Source organism: Pinus tabuliformis, chromosome 6, assembly GCF_031772625.1.
Source record: "Pinus tabuliformis cultivar Carrire ecotype Pingquan chromosome 6, CPIR1, whole genome shotgun sequence".
Taxonomy (NCBI): domain Eukaryota; kingdom Viridiplantae; phylum Streptophyta; class Pinopsida; order Pinales; family Pinaceae; genus Pinus; species Pinus tabuliformis.
In genome coordinates this window covers 146,015,340-146,033,501 of record NC_142292.1, presented here as the reverse complement: position 1 = coordinate 146,033,501, position 18,162 = coordinate 146,015,340, and the positions used below count along the sequence as shown (strand labels likewise).

General features: G+C 39.7%; 1 non-coding gene across 1 annotated transcript; it reads left to right on the top strand.

The window, feature by feature from the left end:
* Nucleotides 1–1,651: 1,651 nt before the first annotated feature.
* TRNAG-GCC (transfer RNA glycine (anticodon GCC)) lies at nucleotides 1,652–1,722 on the top strand. The gene has a single exon. It is a non-coding gene; the product is annotated as a tRNA-Gly (tRNA).
* The last annotated feature ends 16,440 nt before the right edge of the window (nucleotides 1,723–18,162 follow it).

The window sequence follows — 18,162 nt, the reverse complement described above, 5'->3', positions numbered from 1 at the left end:
TGCAAAGAAGCATCCCGCCAGAATGTATGTTTAAGAGCTTGTGGTACATGCTGTGCCAAATGCAACTGTGTTCCTCCTGGTACATATGGAAACCAGGATCTCTGCCCATGTTATGCCAGCATGAAGACACATGACAACAAACCTAAGTGCCCTTGAAAATGAAATATCCAGTACACATTTCATATATACAATGTCATTATAGTTTTGGGGTTGTCATATCTAGTACACATTTCATATATACAATGCCATTATAGTTTTGGGGTTGTGAGGACTTCTAATATATATAGTTAATAATTTGTACTACAGGCATGTATAAAAGGGTAAATAATATGCAGTTGCCATGGATCCTGATAAAGATTATTATCAGTGTGTGATGATTAATGGGGTGTATGTATCAAAGATAAGTTATATTATTAAAATGTTCTTTTAACTAGTCTAGATCAATCTTAACCCTCGATCTACTGAGGGACTAGAGGAATCAAATATCTTAGTGGTTTGCACTCAAAAAATTTTAATCCATTTTGACACTTGGTAGATCAAGAGTTAAGATGGATCGATCATATATATATACATTCTTACATAAGAATACTATTGGCAAAACCATAAGTAAATTAAACTAGGCAAAAAATCTGTTATTGATTATTTCACCTCAATTATATAAATATATCTATATATATATAGATAGTAATTTGACAAGTCAAAATGTTTAGAAGACAAAAACATTTTTTACATACTATAAGCAACTCTATAGTTAAAATAATAATCTAACTTATGGAATAAATAATCTAATTCAAAATAAATTTTCTGGTTAATAAATTACTTAGTAAAAATATAATCTTGTTTGAAATTTTACAATGGGAAAATCTATTTTATTTATAATGACATCACACCATCACCTCAGGACTCAACTATATAGTTAAATTCCAATTTTAACATTTAAATTTTTGCCACTTGTCACAACAACGGTATTTCTTTCTTACAAAATATCATTAATGAAATTAAATCGAAGCGTGTTGTCCCTTTGGGCGACTTTTCGTCTCCATTAAACAAGGAGGACCAAAAAAACCATGAGAAGGGCCATGGACAAAGATACTAGGATGTAAAATGCAAATAATTCAACGGGGCGGTAGCGTATTATGTATGTAAAATCCGCTGTAATTCTCTTCAAATGCAAAGCGGCAAGTTTTTCGGCGTATGCGGCATTATCGTTCAGAGCAATTCAGAGGTTAGGGTTTGGTAATTTCGATATGTTGTGTTAATGCCGTTAAATTCTTGGGCATGGTGATTCGCAGAAGACTCTTAATAGAAAATTTTCACATTAAATTGATGAGATTTTCGAGCCTAAAGATTACCGGTCAGGGAAATTCGAGAGAAGGGACCTCTGAACAAGTTCACGGGACAAATGTGGGCTCAAATTCATATCTAGAAACTCGTCGGAAGTCGGTTGACAGCAAAGGGCATCACAAAATTTGTGACTGGAGACCTTCTGCACCAAACACCAACTCCTCCGTGCTGGCATTACATATATGACAGTCATGACTGGAATCCAGCATGGTGCAGTGCAGATATATAAACGACTCAGAACAGATATTAACGCAAAAAACCCTATTTGTAAACTAGGAAGCAAAGGGAGAAAGGCTCTAACATATTCGCACCAGTGGTCTAGTGGTAGAATAGTACCCTGCCACGGTACAGACCCGGGTTCGATTCCCGGCTGGTGCATTGAGATGTTAGGGAGTTTTGTTATGTATCCTTCACTTGCCACGCAGGTTAATTTTCCTCTCTTTACACTGACATTTTTATGCGCGAAGCGCTTAGTTTTTATTGAACTAGTTTATACCAGTAGAGAGGCGCGATTGAATCAGAGCCTTGAGCCATTACTTCGCTGGGCAAATATAGTGTTCCTTCTCTCAGAGAAATCATGAAGTGTCCTTGTTTGTCTCGCACTTCGTGGATCCGTCTGTCAGAAAAATTATTGGAGAATTGTGTTACCTCAATTCCGGGAAGACTAAGGCACATTTAAATAGAGCATATCCAGTGCAAGAAACCCGCGCCTTTACACTAGCGTGGCAGTTTGCAAGAACATGAACTCGAGGATTCAGCCTGTAGCCTCTCCTAGAACACACTAGGAAGAAGCCGTCTAGCAAGTTGGCTTATCATTGTTTTGTTACTAGAAATATTTTGTTGCTCTGCGTGCGCATTCTTTTAACAAACATATTAATTTTAATTCGGGTATTGAAAGTGCTTAAGCTCGACATGATATTTGAAACTTGCAGTAAAACATGTATATGAAATCGTTTTCGTATATATAAATGAGTATTTGATAATCAAAAAATTATTTAAATTTTTCAAACTGGACGGTAATCGATTTGAAATGTTAATCGATCACTAACTGAATATTTTTTTTGAATATGCTTTAGGTTGATTTGAGTAAACCTTTTCAAGATCATGATATAATGCGGAGATTATAGTGTTGAATTTTCCCATTTATTTTGTTGGGAATTGATCATGTGGACTAATCACCATTTTGGGATCCATCCTCGAGCCTCTAAAAAAAATAATGGTTTGGAAGTTCACTAAAACTTGCTGGTTGGGTTTTTGTGTAATGGAAAACTCAACATGGTATGGACTAACCGCTACTCTAAGATCTACCTCGGGGCCACTAAAAAAGGTAATGGTATGGACTAACCACCACTCTAGGATCCACCTTGGAAAATTCAACATGGTATGGACTAACGGCCACTCTAAGATCTACCTTGGGGCCACTCAAAAAGGTAATGGTATGGACTAACAGACATTATGGGATCCACCTTGGGGCCACTCAAAATAATAATAATAATAGTAATAGAAAACTAAAGATATAGTTGGTTTCAATGTTTAAAATGATGAAATTAAAAATTTTCTTTATAGAATTTGTGAATAATTAAATTATTTGCAATGTTTATATAACTTAATTTCTATAAGAAAAAGAACTAAAACCATTAAAATATAAGATATAAATAAAAAGCTAAGATTTCATTAAAAAATAAAATTTCCCATAATAATGCCCAAACCACTCATCAAGCAATGAATATTAGTAGCATATGGCAAATAGTCAAACTCGGGATTGGTATGTAGATATGGTTATGATACTTGCCTTTTTTATACAATTAGTCCTACATAATTAGTTACTCCTTAGTGGAATGAAAGGGTCACATGATTGGAATCCCTTATTCACTGTAAACCATTTAGTTGACTAAATAAATATTAGTAAGAAAAGTGAAAAAAGGGACCTCCATAGTCTTTTCATGATTGTAGTCCATCAACTTAAAAATATGACACTTACATTTACTTGTAAATGTACTTAACTCCATAGCTAGGCTTGACTGAAAAAAACATATACATGTAATTGTTTCATGAAGACCACTTGTTATGGCATTATGAGAATCAGACTTGGACTTCTCTGCTACTCAAAGCAACTATAGAGTCACTTTTGAAGTCTACTTTATTTGTAGGGTGAATGATAGTAAAATGAATTTCCCTATCCTTGAAATGATAACAATAAGTGAACGGGGAAATTTAAACCATAATAACAAGAAATCAAATTATAAAAGGAAAAGAAAAAGAAGAATAATGGAAGAATTAGAATAGAAAAGAGATATATTCATTTATAGAGATGCATCAATGGTTTAGAATAATACTTTACCACAGTACAAACTTGGTTTTGATTCTCGACTGGTATAGTAGTGTCAAAGCATTCTCCTTTTCTAATCTACATTTAGAGGCTGAATACTTTTGAAAATACAATAGGTAAAGATTACTATACCTGACGTTAAGCATATGCCCTTTATCTCTGTAATTGAATCTTACTGAAAGAGTACTATAGTCCAATACATATGTTAATTTACATTCTTTCACAAAAACATGCCATGCTCCATTAATCAAACTCACAATCCCTTGCAGTCTCATCTTATTTGCTTCTTGATTACTACACCCAACATTAAGCATATGCCCATTTATCTCTGTAATTGAATCTTACTCAAAGAGTACTATAGTCCAATACATATGTTAATTTACATTCTTTCACAAAAACATGCTACGCTCCATTAATCAAACTCACAATCCCTTGCAGTCTCATCTTATTTGCTTCTTGATTACTGCACCTGACGTTAAGCATATGCCCATTTATCTCTGTAATTGAATCTTACTCAAAGAGTACTATAGTCCAATACATATGTTAATTTACATTCTTTCACAAAGAATGCCGCGCTCCAGTAATCAAACTCACAATCCCCTACAACCTCATCCTATTTGCTTCTTGATTGTTGACAATTGCCTCTAATTACATATTATCCTTGTAGTGTAGTACTCTGGATAATCTTGCCTATCACGCAGGTATTAGATGCCCAAAAAGCTTTAGCAAAAGTTCTCTATGGAATTGTATGTATTATAATATTTTTCTTTGGAGGTTTTAGATGCCTATGTTGCTTAGTGCATGAATTGAGTCTTTATATATGTAAATGTTTCTTCATAGGTAAAGCATCGTCTGAAAAGAATTGAATATGTTAAAATTGTTTTAGCTACCTCCTTTGTTTTTTGCTCCTTTGTGTGTCAGTACTGTAACATTCTGTTATTTATTTTATATATCATCTACCTCATTCTTGAACATAATCAACAATGTTGGAATTTATGTTGAAAATTGTTGCCTTGGAAAGATACCGTTAGCGTTCAGAGTTCTATTGCATGATTCGGGGCTACTTGAAGCCCTCCAGATCTGTTATTGCGTATTGTAGGGCACATGGAGTGGGTTCTGATACCATTGCAAGTCATAGGAGTGGGTGATCTCCATAGAGCTGCATTATTGATGCCATAAATTGTTGATGCTTGATTTACCACTCGGCTAAATGTGAAGATCCCTTGGTCATGAGTAATCTCTGTCATTTCGCCTACGAATCTAATCAAGATTTTACACCTTATCTAAGAATCAACACCATTTCTACTCATGCATCAATAATAGGTTTGTTGTGTTAAAGATATGTCATGTATGGAGAAATATTCATATTACCAATTAATTATTATTATTATTATTATTATTTTTAACTTTTGAGTTACAAAATTATAAAAGTTTATATTCAAATGGATAAATATAAAAATTGTTATTTTGTATTATATAGGTTGTTATTTTATATTTATGAATATAAAATAATTTTTTTAACTATTGAGTTACAAAATTATAAAGTTTATATTCAAGTCAATAAATATAAGAATTGTTATTTCATATTAAATGGTTGTTATTTTATATTTATGAATATGATATATTATTGACTTATGACTAATAATGTTAAAGGTCAATGTTAGGGATTGAGTGGTTTAATGTTAGGTAATTAAACTATCTAACTAATTACAAGATTTGTTAATATATCACTTATATGATGATTCATTGAATAAGAGACGTAAATTTACAATATTATAATATATATATATATATATATATTCTCTCTCCACCTTTTGTGCAACTTTTTTTTTTTTTTTTTTATATAGAAACGGTTATGGATTATATTAATTGAGTGGTCTAAATGCCAGATTTCAGATTACAATAAGAGGGAGCAGAGCCCAAATAGTTTCGACAACCTGAAGTGCTATGGAGCTTGTGGTCAGCTTCCAGCTCTTTTTGGCTACAACTATGGAATCGATTTCTGTGATTTGCCCAAGCTTATAAGTACAAACGAACTGATTCAACAGCAAGTAGTAAAACATATCAGCTGACTGATTATGGAATTGGGTCCCATGTTTCGTCCCTATCTCTTATCATTGCCCCAGCAGAGAGAAGGGCAGCTTTATTAGCTTCAAGATCTGCTTCTTTGTTGTTGTCTCTCAATACATGGAAGTATTTCAGGTTTTGGAACAGTTTCCCCAAACTTCTGATTCTAGATATCAGTCTTGCCAATCTTAAATCCCGTGGGGATGAGTTGGTCACCATGGTTTTTATTATCACTTGAGAATCCCCAAAAATGTTTGCCTCCTTGATTTCCAAATTCAAGAGCAACTTAAGACCTTGGAAGAGGGCCAAAGCCTCAGCTTGAATGCTGGAGTTGATCCCCAGACCCCAAGCAAAGTTGTGGGTCGATATGCCTTCAGTGTTTTTTACAATTCCTCCTGCCCCAGCCTTGCCAGGATTTCCCTTTGATGCCCCGTCAAAGAAGAGAGAGTGTACCTTTTGATTGGAGATCCAGTCTTGAAAATCTTCATTATTTTTCCCCCTTATTTGCCAGTCTTTAGAAGAGGAGATATTTCTGGTAGCTTGATGAAATTGCAGATTTAGGGAGGCACCCCAAACAATATCTAACTAATTTAGATTTGAAGCGTCTTTTTGATCTCCCAAGCATTCTTTTAACTGGAATTTTATCTTAGCCGCTACCACCTTGACATCATGCTGAGTGTTTCTAAAAATTCTGCTGTTTCGCTCCAGCCAGATCTACCAACAACAGATTTTAGGAAGGGAAGACCAAGCCGCTTTAATCACTTTGTTTTTGGGAGAAGGGCCGGGATATCTGTTCTGCCAATTAGCAAATAGATCAATTATGGAGCTGGGAAGAACAAAATTGGGGTTCCAATAATCCATTAGCTCACTCCAAACCTGCACAACGAATTTACAATTTAGAATGAGATGTGTGGCACATTCCACATTCTCTCTGCACAGGGGACACCTGGACGGGCCATGAAATCCACGTTTCTGCAATCTGTCATCAGTGAGGATTTTCCTGTGGCATAAAAGCCAACAGAACATGTCAATTTTGGGCAGAGAGGAGAGGCACCAGACCGCCTTCCAAGGAGCAGGATCAGGAGGGACATGCGGTCTCAAAGAGAGTTTAGTGTAGCCTTGAGCTACGGTATAACCTACAGACAGCGAACCCCAGCCACGCGAGTCTCTTCTGCGCACATGTGTGGGAGCAATACCGTTCAGCATAGCACGAAGGCAGCTGCATTCCTGAAGAAGCTCCGGAGGCAGATCAATAAACTTCCAACCTGCCCAACGCGTCCCAGCCCACGTGGATATATCCCATAGAGTGACTTTTCCTGAAGCGGTCATCCAGCCACGCAGCGCATTCAAGGAGGAGCATTCACCAATCGGGTCTCGGTCCATGATGCGATCAGTCCAGATATTTATCTTCCTCCCATTTCCAGGAATCCAGTAAGCATTGGAGCGGATCAGGGGGGCGGCTTTGGAGCAGAGCCTTACAAAGGGAGAGACGCCTTGGGGGAGAGGCCCATCCAGGCATCTAACTCTCTCGCCTTTGAAATATTTCCTCCAAAGTGCTAATTGGGCCCAGCCAGGCTTGGGCGCAATAATTTTCCAGAGAAGTTTGGCTCCCATGGCAATGTTCTGAAGGGAAAGGTTCTTGAAATTTAATCCTCCCTCCATTAGAGGCTTGGAGACAGTCTCCCAGTTTACAAGAGGGATTTTCCTCTCATTTTGTTTGCCTCCCTTCCAAAAGAAATTGCGTATATGCTGGTCCATTTTCTGAAGAATGCTAATTGGAGCAAGGAGAACTGAGAACTGAAATAAGGGGAGACTACAGAGCACAACTTTGATGAGGACTGACTTGCCCGCAATATTAAGCCAGGTGAATCCCCATGCCTGGAGTTTGTTCTTGAATTTTTCCACTTGGGGGAGCCAATCCCTGCTGTAGGCCCGCTTGAGGAAGATAGGGAGCCCAAGATATTTAAAAGAAGTCCAAGCTGAAGAGGCTGCGAATCCAAAACATCTGGCAATGGAACTAAGCAAGTTGGGCGTAGTATTCCAACAGTAAACGTGGCACTTCCCCTTGTTGAGACTACTTCCCGACGCCATACAAAACTCATCAAGAGCTTCTTTAAATCTGTTGGCCGAGTGGATCGATGCAGCCCCCAGCAACAAAGTATCGTCTGCAAAAAGGGCATGATTGATGCTTTTGACTCCTCTTGCAATGCTAATCCCTGAGATCTCCTGCTCTTGCATTTTCTTGTTTAGATGGAAACTGAGAACGGAGGCTTGGAGAACAAACAGAAGAGGAGAAAGAGGACAACCCTGCCTTAGTCCTCTTGAGGCTTTGAAGAAACCAACAGCTCTGCCATTTACAAGGGGAGCAATCCATGGCTCCGAGATGCAGGCCCGAATCCAGTTTATAAAATTCTCCCCAAATCCAAACTTTTGCAGAACATTCAAGAGAAAATTGTGCCTAACACGATCAAAGGCATTTGCTAAGTCCAGTTTGATAGCCATACCTTTTTCCTTGCGCTGCTGGCTTGAAAGGATTGCCTCTTGAACTAAAATGAAGTTATCCACTAGCTGTCTACCGTGGATAAAGCCCCCTTGATTCTCTGGAATGATTATGGGAAGAAGATATTTCAGCCTGTTAGCTATTACTTTGGTGATCAACTTGTAGCCAGTGTTGCAAAGAGAGATGGGACGAAATCTGTTGAAGGAGCTGGCACCTTTCTCCTTGGGGATGAGTGCAAGGAACGCAAAGTTTGTACTACCTCCAATTTTTTGACAGGCTTGGGATTTTTGGACCATTTTATAGAGATCTTTTTCCACAATATGCCAGCAGGATTGAAGAAATCTGGCAGAGAATCCATCCGGTCCTGGGGCTTTGTCTGGGTTCATGGCAAAGAGAGCATTCTTGACCTCGGCCTTGGTGACTTTAGCTTCTAGCTGGTGGTTCATCTCAGCAGTGATTGAAGGGGGAACCCAGTCCAGAAGACAAGAATTCTGAATCAGGTTCACATCCTCACTATACAGATTTTTGAAATGAAGAAATGCTGCTCGTTTGATGCTTGCAAAGTCCTTGTGATTGGTAGTATCTTCCTTGATTTCAACAATGGAGTTGAAGCATTTTCTGGCTTGAGCTTGCTTGTGAAAGAAAGAAGAATTTCTGTCTCCCGCTTTGAGCCAAAGGCAGCGAGATTTAATCCTCCAAAATTCTTCTTCAGCCAGGCAGGCTTTATGAAAGTGCTGTTGGAGTTGGACCTCCTTATCAAGGATTTCTCTGGTTACATATGCCTCTTCTGAAAGCAAATGATGTGCATCTAGCTGATTTTGGAGATTTTTCCTTTCAGCTGCTGGATTAGGAAGGGTTTTGGCCCAACACTTTAGAGCAGATTTCGTTCTTCTGAGCTTTTCTTCCCACACATAGAAAGGTGATCCATTGACTGGCTGAGACCAACTTTCCTTGACTATTTGCAAAAAATTGGTTTCCTTGACCCAGAGGGGGCTAAATCTGAAGGGGATGGGGCCAAGATCAGGATGGGCCCGGAGTTCAAGCTTGATAGGATTGTGATCAGATATGCTGCAAGAAAGGATTTGCATACTAGCGTCTAATCCAAGCAAAAGAAAGGAAATTTGGACAAAAAATCTATCCAACCTTGCTGCAATGTGTCCAGGGCCTACTCTTTTATTTGACCAAGTATACTTACCAGAAGAGGGCTTGATGTCTAACAGGTCCCAATCTTGCAGGAGGTCCTCTGCCCATTCCCTTGCCGGATCTCGCACAATGCAGCCTCCTCGCTTTTCTGAGGTGTGCAACGTGAGATTTAGATCACCTGCAATAATGATGTTGTCTAGGTTCCCAAGGTCTGCTTGGCTTCTTATTGAGTCCCACCAGACCTTTTTTTCTCTAGCATTGACTGGCACATAAACATTAAAGAGACAAAAAGATTCTTTAGTAACGAGATGCTACATTTTTAGCAGCAACCAGTGAGTATTTGAAGTCGCAGATACTAACGAAAACTTAATATCATTCCAAAGAGTGCCCAGCCCTCTAGAGGCTCCTCGGGCTGAGGCATCTTTTGCTTTAATTTTACTCCAGAGTTTTTTGCTTGTTTGGATGATCCGGATTTAAGCAGGAACGCAATAGATTACAGAGATAACCATAAATACAGAGGTGCGATAACCATAAATACAGAGATGCAGAGGAAATAATACTTCATTTCATTAATGGAAAATGCTGAAATATGCTTACAAACATAAATGGAAAGAAACCAGCTAGGGCGATGGTAGCTTATCCCTGAGAAGAGATGTGGCGGCTACATGCCTCTGAATTGTTCCGAACTGTATTACAATGAGGCTCGAAGGCCTATTTATTGTTGAGAAACAATGGAAAACCCTTCACATCCCGAAACCTAACCCTAGAAGATGAAACGCCAAATTGTGGGCCCCGTTTGGGTAAATTGGTACATCAATTTCCCGGGGTCATAACTTTGGCATACGATCTCCGTTTGACGCGTACGATAGCTCGTTAGAAAGATCTATCCGAGTACTACCACTTTGGGAGGCAACATGGGTCTATGGACCCATGTTGCCCCAGATTCCCAGAAAAACGTCGTTTAGGACCTCAAAACGGCTCCGGAAGTTTAGGACCCAAAAAACTGCTAAAAATAGTAAACTGTGTTGCAATTTAGGAAACTGAAAAGACTGAAAGAGACAGTTGTGGGGGTCCAAATGGGATAGGTGGTGGGTGGCCACCAACATCCACTTGGATCATTGGAGGAAGTCGGAGTCCTCCATCTTGGTCTCCTGGATAAGGAATATGTCCGGGGCTTCTATTCTTATTAAGTTTCTTATGGCCTCTTCCTTGATTTTGCTCCCCATACCCCTACAATTCCAGGAGACTATTTTCATTATTTACCTTTGCTCTGCTGAGCTCCCTTGGAGCCTTGAGACTGGTTTCTCGCCATCTTCGGCTTTTTTGCTAATAACTTCTCCAGAGTTGGTTGGCTGCCCTGTAACTTATCCTTGTACATTTCCTGCGCTCTTTTCTTCCGATTTTTTTTGCAACCTCTTGTGGATCTCCTTACAGAGGCTTGGGAGTCACCTATTTCTCCTTCCTCCTCCGAGTCTTCTGACTCTTGGTCCTCTTCCTCAATTTCGACAGGGGTTCCTTTTGAGCTTTCTGCAACACTTGCATCCTTGGAAAAGAAAGGTAGGTTACCTTTATCTGAAGACACTGCCTTTGGCCCACGACCTCCTGGGTGTCCTCTGGCTGTGAGCCAAGAGGATCGATCTTATTTTCTGGAACAGGCTTGGGCGTGATTCGCTGAGCAGAGGCCTGGTGAGGACCTTTGCCATTAGGGCCTCCTGACTTTTGTGTCTTGTGAGAAGTTTTGGAGCGCTTGACTTGATTCCAGCTGTCCTCCTTCCCCTGCACAGCCTCATTGTTGGACGGGAAACCTCTGGTGAAGTGGACATAGACATGGCATTTCCAGCATTTGAAAGGAAACTGCTCATATTCAAGTTTCTACACATGCATCCAGCTTCCGACATTGATTTTGATGGCCTCTGGAAGCCCCACCTCCAGATCTACTTCTACACAGATCCTGGCACAGTCGTATTGGTCCTTATTGTTTATTCGGTCTATGAATTTCCCATGGGCATTTCCAATGTGCATCAAGGAGTCCCAATTCCAGCAATGAACTGGGAGGTTTGGGATCCTAACCCACACTGGGACTGCTTTGGGCACATCCACTGCTGGATCAAAGTCCGAAGTCCATTTATTTAGATACAAACCCTGAGGGCCCATGAAGTAGGGGCCGTTTTGGAAGATCAGATCTTTGTCATCCTTTGAAGTGAATTCAAAGAGGAAGAATCCTCTCCCTAGAAAATAAGAGGTAACACTTTCTTTGATCAACGACGCCCAGTTTCTGTTGACCCAGCTTTCAGTGGTTTTGGGGGATGGCCATAGCCCAGTGAACTGGCCGATGAGAGCTCGCTCGGCCAAAGACAATGCAACCTGGATCGAGGTTTCTGGGGGAAGGGAGATCTCACGTATATCATCCAATTTTTTGACGAATTTCGCAGCTTCTGAGTTCTTCTTCTTTGGAAGCCCTGCCAAGAGGCGATTGAAGGCCTCAGCAGACGTGGACGTCGGAGGAGGAGGGGGAGGCACCTGGGGAGTGCCCAGAACCTCCATGGGCACGAACCCTAGAGTGCGGATCTGTCACAAGCAAAACACAGTAGCAGGAAGCAGCGCGGCTCTCAGGCAGCAGCGCGACACTCCTATTGGTAATGTAGATTATAACTTTTGTGCAACTTATTTTCATATAATTTAGTAATAATTATTTGAATTCATTTTCACTAATGAATTTTTGTCTTTATTTGATATATTGCGTAAATATTTGATTATGGTATGTATGACTATAGCGTATTACTGTAATTGATGGAGATCTTTTCTATTATCAAAATCAATTCTAAAAGAACCAATAGGATTCAAAATGATTATGTTGATAAAGATAACTATATTTGGATGAAAATGAAGAAAAATATTTTTTTAATCGTATTTTTGAATTATCTTTGCACAAGTTAACTCAAATTTCCTCAAATTTCAAGTCTCATTGAATGTAAAATTAAATTGTGGATGTGTATCAATTTTGCATGATTTTGATGAACTAGAAATGCATAAAAAACTGTGTTTTTTTTTGTGCATTCGATAGTGCATACGCTTGAAATTTGAGTAAACCTATAAATAAATAAGTTGAAAAAGTAAATAAAAAAATAGTTTTATTATTTTATTATATTAATTATTATTTTCCTTATTAATATTATTTCATATAAATTTATCCCATAATAAAAATTATATTTAATGTGGATGGTTGAGAGTATTCAAACTATTATATCAGTAACTTGGCATTAATTATCTAAATTGAGTAATGGCTTGATTTTAGGGAATTGATTGTGTCTAAAATACAACATAACCTTCTAACCAGATTATGGTTGATTTACATACTTATTCCATATTGATGGTTTCTTGTTATTATTGGTGCTTTTTTAATAAAAATTAACATATTAATATCGATCATAGCTCACCATTTGAGAATTGTACCTTGACATTAATTTGGGTTGACATTAGATAGAAGATGTCACATATATGCATGGTGCAAAGTAAGCTAAATGTGGTAAAATTAGGAAGAGACAACAACACATGTCACAAAGAGAGACAGTGAAAAGATGTACTTGTTGCAGGTTTTCACCGTCTCTTTGTTTTTTCTTGGATTGAGATATTTATGACCTCTACAACTTTATCTGAACACTTCCAATTCTTGTAGTAGATTTTCCATCTCACTTATTGTAGTAGATTGGAAGGTGCAACACTTATTTGGTGGGAGGCTAAAACTCAAGAGGACATGAAGAAACATGGTAAGGTTTTATCCTTTTGGAATGATTTTGTTGTTGCAATAGGAAGACAATTTTATGCATTAGCATACATACAAAAAGCTATTATGGATTGGCAAAACTTTAGGAAAGCTAAAGGTCAAAGTGTGCAAGCTATACTCAAGAATTTAGAAAAAGAGCTTTGATTTTGGGTATAGATTTCTTTTCTCAAGACACTCTTGTTATAGACATTTTTGTGCCTTACAACTATAAGCATGAAATGTCCATAATTCAAGGGATCCAAAGTCCCTAAAGATGTTGTTACAGCTCCTAAAGGAACAAGGTCAACCAATGACAGCTTCTCCCAGAAGTTCTCCACCAAAAACCACTCAGAAACAGTCAATTCAGGATCAATTCAAGTGCTCCACTAGCTGCCTGCGTTGCAAAGCACCCCAGTACACTGTCTAGGTGCATTGCAACGCACTTGAATGCACCACCCAGGTGCGTTGAGCGGGAAATGACAAGTGGCAGAGTCATTCAACGAGGTGGAAAGACCATGGAAGCTTCCAGAATCTTCTCCAATGACACTTGCCTCACTGAATTCGACCAAGTGATGAGTAAGAGGCTCTCAGCCTCCAAGTGGAAGCAAGAACTGACAGAGAGAAGCCACAAGTCAAAACATAAGCTGACTCATCCTCTCTGCTTACATCTATATATGGATCCCTCATCCCAGAGATCCAGAGACTGGAATTTTGTACTTTGCAGAGAATTGCTGTTGGTTTGAGATTGAGATTAGTACTTTGGGTGATTTATGCTTTGTTGGAGGAGAGGAAGGGATTCCTTTGCTGGGAGGTAGATGCTGGATCGGAACTCACTTGGTTGTATCTCCTCTTGGACTTTCTTATTCTATCAATAAACTATTTGAGTTTCTCCTACATGTTGTGTATCAATGATGTTTTGTTATATTTGCATGTTTAGCTTAATCTGATCTTGAGCTTTTTATGAATGTATATATATATCTTCGTGTAGTTTCTCTCTCTTGTGATCTTGCAGGAATTCGGTGAAGATGGGCTGGTAAGGGAGCAGGGAGCTGGGAGCCATTGAAGAGAGGAGCGATTGGATCAACAAACTAGCGAAAGACACAGGTTAGTTACATCCTTCCTCCTCATTTACATTTCATAAAGAAGAATACTCAATTAGTTTTCCTTGTTTGTTGCTAAGGCACTATCACACCTTAGAGTGGGATAGGGGCGTTCTGAATAGATACTTTTCCCAACAACAAATTGGTGACTCCGCTGGGGACCGTATCTAGTTAGTTTATTTGTGTTTCTATTGTTGTTCTTCTCATAAACTTAGGAGTGCTGAATTGAACTGCATTGGCCATTTACAAATGCAAAGTAGAGATCTGCCACTCTAGTCCACTCACTGGGCCTGTTTATGATCTGAACAAGCTGATCCACAAATGCTCTAACTGCCCTTTGTGATAGCTCTTAGTCCTCCTTTAAATCATCCTTCTAATTGTACCTTATTGATAGCTTTTATCCGGCCAAAAACCTCAGATCAAACTGCAAACCGTGACCCAGAACCCAGAGACAATTCTCGTTTCTGCTTCAGCGCAGGCTCTGTGAAGAGACTCTGCATTTCAACGCAGGTCCCGAGAGGGCTACCTGCGCTGCAATTCAGTTTCTCTGTGCTGCAGGTGCGCTGATCAACCTTTGCCCTGTGCAGCTGTGGTTCTTTGCATCCTTGTGTTCAGTTTTATCTCTGTTTTTTGCAGCCTGTTATCAGTGTGTGTACCTATCTGAAAACCCCTTTTCTCTGCCTTAATTCTGCCTCAGTTGTATAAAGAAACTGTATTTGTTTTTGTGTATTTGCTACATCATTTGCAGTTTCCCATTACAAAAGTAAACTAGTCATACTGTCGCCCTTAGATCTAGACCTGTCGTAAATGTCGTTTTGATCTTAGGAGTAAGTTTGTTTGCTGTTGACAGTTGATTGCGCTTTTACTTTTGCCTTTTGGTTTGAATTTATGAATTTCTAGGTGTCGAAACAAGCGTTTACTTCAAAATCATAAAGTGTCGTAATCGTCTTTTTGATTTCAAAAAGAAACTTGTTTGTGTTTTCACTTGAAATCGAATTCAAATTTGTACAACAGCTTTCTTTTTAGGCATCAATATTAAGAAAGTGAAAACAAATACATGCATTTGTGCATTTGCATATTGATAGTTTGTATGGTTTGATTTAGGAAAAGTGCATTTACAGAGTGCTCTTTGCTCTTTGATAAAAGTTTGTCTTTCTTTTCCCCTTGTAGCTAGGATTTTCATTGTTGAAAAGAGATAAATGCTTGCTTATCATCTTTAGACTGCATTTAGGAATTGTATATACATCTCGTGGTGATCCATAAAGGCAAACTTCTAAGAAAGATCAACCTAAAATAAATTGAATGAACTTAACAACGCATTGGAACTTAACGCACAACATAGAGGTCTAGGCTAGAGACGTGTTCCGACGTCGTAAAACCTGGTGACTATCGATCTCGCTGATGGTTGGGTGATTCCTCCTGAGAGACGATAAGCACCAATACGGATTGTGCTCCCACGTACCGTTGAGTATATATTGGGAGACCCCTATAGGCATAAAACCTTTATCCATGGGAAGCCATGTCGGCCGCCCTACTGATTGCAATGCACTGAACATAGCATTCGGGAAGATTGACCGCCCGTACCTTAAAAAGTATTCTGCGGTTTTGCGAAAAGTTTGGCACACCCTCTATCTAGAACTCTAGAGCAGTCCCTTTCGTTCCTTTTCAGACTCCTTAACGGAAAATGTCCATCTGAGCACTTGTCACTTCGGGCTCATTAAAAATCGAAGGAGACTAGAGTCATCTTTTGCTTTTTCTCGACTCTTTAAAATTGAAAAAGCAAGTTGTGTCCAATTCGTCTAAAATTCATTTAATTCGGAAACACATTTCCCTTTTGTATTTTAGTTGATCGAGTAATCCGCAATCGTGGAAGAAAGTCAATTGAAACCTCGTCGTTCGCGGAGGCTTACGAGTCAACCGTCTTTGTCTCCGGAATCGAAAACAGTACGGACAAAGCGAACTCGTTTAACCGGTTCGAAATCTCCTATTAAAGTTAGAACAAGTGTTCCAACAACATCCGAGATCCCGGTTACTCCAAACATATCTGGAAACCCTGCATCTACAGAAGAAGTTCAACAGCCACAGAAGGACCGTGATACTGATCCTACTCTGAGAGTAAACACTTGTGTTACTGAACCAGTTCCATCTGCAACCGGTTCGGAAAGTCTTGCTCCTCAAACATCTGTCGCTGTCGATTCAACCCCTTCTTCGGCACCAGAAATATTTTACGGACCTGACGGTCTTCCCCTTCCACCTGGTTTGATTGTGATAGAGGAAATTGTAGAAGATCCGCAAGCAAGTACTCCAACACATTTTGGAGTCGGGGTCACTCTATTTCCTTCGACATCAAAAGTTAGTCTACCACCAGTGGAAGTTCCTGTAGAATAGCTAGGTAATCTATTGGATAGACTCAAAATGTCTGAACAACCATCAACATCTAGGACTATGTCGACAGACACAGCAACAGCAGAACTCCCTGCCGTCACTCCGACAATGTTTGCCGGCGTACCATCTGTCCCGACTAGCTCACAACCGCTAGAAGGAGTCCATCCAGGGACTATTTCGACAGTATGGTCCGTTCCTGTTTGTTCCTCCGGAATAATATCTGGTAACTCTTATGTTGAGACTCGCCAAATTGATCCATTTGGAGGTCAATTTGGGCAATCCAGTCCCCAAGGGCAGACAATTCCCTTGAGTTCCGGATTGCCACCGTATGGGGGGCAGTATGCCCTTTCATTACGCCCTCCGGGAGGATATCCATACGGGAATTCAAAATAGTATTCAGGTTATACTGGAGTTACATCAAGTGGTTGGGTACCTATACTACCCCAACAACCAAGGGTTGTGTATTCTATGCAACAATGTGTACCTATGTCGAGCATCCCGACTACACCAGCTATTGTGACAATGTCACAAGTTCAAACGCTACCTGTTGTATGTCAACCTCAGATTTCTCAGGTTGTAATGCAATAGCCCCTTGACCCTGTGACTCAACCACAATCGCCGACTGGTGGGGCGACACAGGTCCAAACGGGTACAATTACCCCACACCTTGGTCCAACGGTTAGTATAGCGCAACAGAACATGGCTTCACAACCGTGGCTGGTGCAATACCAACAACCACAATTCCAACAAGTATACCAAGGTTCTGAGCAACAGATCTTTGCGAATAGTGGACAGCCGTACATTCAAAACGGTCAAAATCAACCATTCTACAATGGTCATGTCCACCAACCGTATCAGTCGTACCAGCATCAACTACATTATGCTGGTATGCAAAGGCCAACTGCTCAGGCAATTCCATCATATCCTGGGTATGCTTCACCTAACCTGAATCAACAGTTACCATTCGTGGCAACTTTAGAGTTACCTGATTTACACCGGTTAATAAACGATCCAATTGCTTACGCCCCTTGGTGGCCGGCGATCCCTCATAAACTTCCATCAGATATTCCTAAATTTAATGGAAATCCAGGTGAAGATCCATCGAATCACGTGATGACATTTCATCTATGGTGTTTGTCAAACACCCTAAACGATGATTCGATAAGGCTTCGCCTTTTTCAGAGGACGTTAACGGGTCCAGCGGCAAAATGGTATATTGAATTGCCTAGAGCTTCGTTCGACAACTTCAGTACCTTAGCCACGACTTTCTTAACCCATTTTCAATTACCGATAAGGTATGAAACGGGAACGGAAATCCTAACCAACTTCAAGCAGACAACGGACACTCACATATCTGATCATATACATGAGTGGCGACGTCGTCGTAGGATGGTAAAAACGTACGTTCCCGATCAGCTATTAGCTGAATGGTTTATCAAGTCGTTACTTCCTGCTATAACAGAAGATGTGGCAAAGGGGGGAGTCGTAACAGAAGAGCAAGTCATCGCTCGTGCACAATATCTAGACTTGG